Here is a 2,490-nt window from a genome sequence, read left to right as displayed (position 1 = left end):
ACACCAACATCGGATGATTCGTTAGCCCAGATATCTCAGTCCAGGCTGATGCAATCATGAACATGGCCTGCTTCACGTCAATTTTGAAGCCATTGTCTTTATCGAAGTCGCTGAGGATCATGCGGAGCAAAGTCGTTCTGTAACGAGTCTTCAGAGCTCGTATGATTCCGAGATCGAGTGGTTGTAGGATCGACGTGCAATTAGGTGGGAAGTATTCGACTCGAACATTGGAGAGGCGCGGAATAGCATTATGGGCCGAACAATTATCGACAAGAAGAAGGATCCGTCGGTTTTCCCGCTTCATGTCTCGGTCGAATGCTAGCAACCATTCACTGAAAAGCGTCCGAGTCATCCATGCCTTTTTATTGCCGCGGTACTGGCAGGGTGAAGATCGTACATTCTTTAAACAGCGCGGTTTCTCTGACCGCCCTATGACGAGAGGTCTTCTCTTGTCCGTGCCGCTTGCGTTGCAACATAACAAAACCGTCAATCTTGCTTTAGACTTCTTGCCCCCCGCGCAGGAGTCCCCCTTGACAACTAAGGATCGCTCCGGCAACAACTGGAAGAACAAGCCCGTCTCGTCGGCGTTGTACACATCATCGAGGTCGTAGTCAGCGATAATGTCCTTTATCTGGTTCTCCCGCCACTCTCTCGCTGTCTCCGTCGGAGCAGCGGCAGATTCTCCGCAAATGACTTTGCAGCGGATTCCGTGGCGTTCGCGAAAGCGGTATAACCAGCCCTCACTCGCTTGGAAATCATCATGGCCTAACGCTCGAGCAAATTCCAATGATTTCTGCCGTAGCAGAGGACCTGAGACTGGTAGATTTCTCGCACGCACCTCTCTCAACCAAATGTAGGTTGCTTCGTCTATATCCTCGTGCTTCGCAGCTCTCACTCGCTTGCGGAGCGGATCGAAGCCCAAGCTCTTGGCCGGATCCTCGATTTTCCCTTCATCTCTGATGAAAGTCGAAAGCGTGGATTTGCTTATGTTGAATTCCGCAGCGATTTCGATCTTTTTCCTGCCAGCTTTCACTTGAGCTAACACTCTCTGCTTAAATTCGAGAGAATATTGCTGTCTCTTCCGCTTCGTCTGTTGCTCCATACTCCATCGAACCGACACAACCGAATACTTTTCCACAAGTGCGCGAAGATTAATGAATCGATCACCTACAATTCCAAAGCCGTCATTTTGTATCCAGACCCTCCCGCAAGATTTCACCACAACCTCACGAGGAACGAATGCGCTTCGAGCGCGGAGAAATCGAACGTCTTTACTGCCCCTCTCTGTGGAGTGAATGTTCGCAAACATCGACGCGCACATGAGCAACTCGCGGCGGGAGAAATTCGTTGTATCGAGTGAATTTGCGGTTGAAATCGGTTATTTCTCGTTCGTTATAATGAAAATTCGTTGTAAAGGGGTTCGTTGTAACGAAATTAATTCAACAGTGTTTCTATGGCGAGCCAACCAAAATATTTTTTTTCGTTCGTTATACTGAAAGTTCGTTGTAACGGTGTTCGTTGTAACGAGATTTCACTGTATGTTCAGGCTCCTCGAGCGATGGACTGATAACCAGTGACTGTGGTTGTTTCCCCAGGAGCTGGGGAGTGCACGGGTGTGCTGAGACGAATCCGCAGAACTTGTTGAGAGGGCTGTGTAGCCGGGATGATCCCTCGCTTCCTCCGAAAACCCAACCGAAGATGGTTTCGAAGGCGAAGATGTTGCCGAACGATTTCGGATTGGCGAAGCCTAGCTTGGAGAGGTTCTTCACTCCTAGAAGTATATCTACCCATTCCGTTCCCTCATTACCCGCTTGATCTGCTATCGGATGAAGACCGAGGTCTTGGTTCAGGATGGGGAATTTGGAGCGCGATATACAATACATTCGATTGCTCTGAGCTGGAGGGCTTTCTCCGAATCGAATCTGCTCCGTAGAGTGATGTCGTGGATTCCACAGTTATGGATGTTCGAAACGTGACCTCCCGCTGTTGACATGGTCATGTTGACGCGGTCCGACGGGGAAGGGTTGAGCTTCCGAGTCATGGCTTCTGTAATGTGTGAGGATTCGGAACCTGGATCGATGAGGATTCTGCAGATGTGCGTTTTGATGAATATTGTCCGCTTCACCTTCCGCTCTAGATACTGAAGACCTCAGTCCGTAACGGTCACTGACCGGTCACCACTTAACCCGTTCACAGTGTTTTCAGTGTGACCCATATTCGGATGCTCTTCTGTGTTCAACCCTTTCCTATGACTCGCTATATATAAGGACAATAAACCTCAGCCAGCAAAAGGGGGAGCCCAAGACTGACTCTAGCATTCCGTGTGATCATTCTAGCCGAGGTATCAACGAGATACGTATATCTCTTCACCGTTATCAGCACGAGTTGCTCAGAAAGATAAGTGATACCGTGAACCGAGTGAAGTGTCCATCCACAATGTCCAATCCTTCGACTTCGAGACGAAACCCCCTCTACGGCTACGTCCAAGTT

At 49.3% G+C, this 2,490-nt stretch overlaps 1 pseudogene; it reads right to left on the bottom strand.

The window, feature by feature from the left end:
* Positions 1-8: 8 nt before the first annotated feature.
* Positions 9-1,999, bottom strand: LOC100908401 (tigger transposable element-derived protein 6-like; annotated as a pseudogene).
* Positions 2,000-2,490: the final 491 nt, after the last annotated feature.

The sequence above is a fragment of the Galendromus occidentalis genome, unplaced genomic scaffold, assembly GCF_000255335.2.
Source record: "Galendromus occidentalis unplaced genomic scaffold, Mocc_1.1 scf7180000076991, whole genome shotgun sequence".
Taxonomy (NCBI): domain Eukaryota; kingdom Metazoa; phylum Arthropoda; class Arachnida; order Mesostigmata; family Phytoseiidae; genus Galendromus; species Galendromus occidentalis.
Note: the sequence above shows the minus strand (reverse complement) of the source record. Positions and strands in the feature narration are given on the sequence as shown.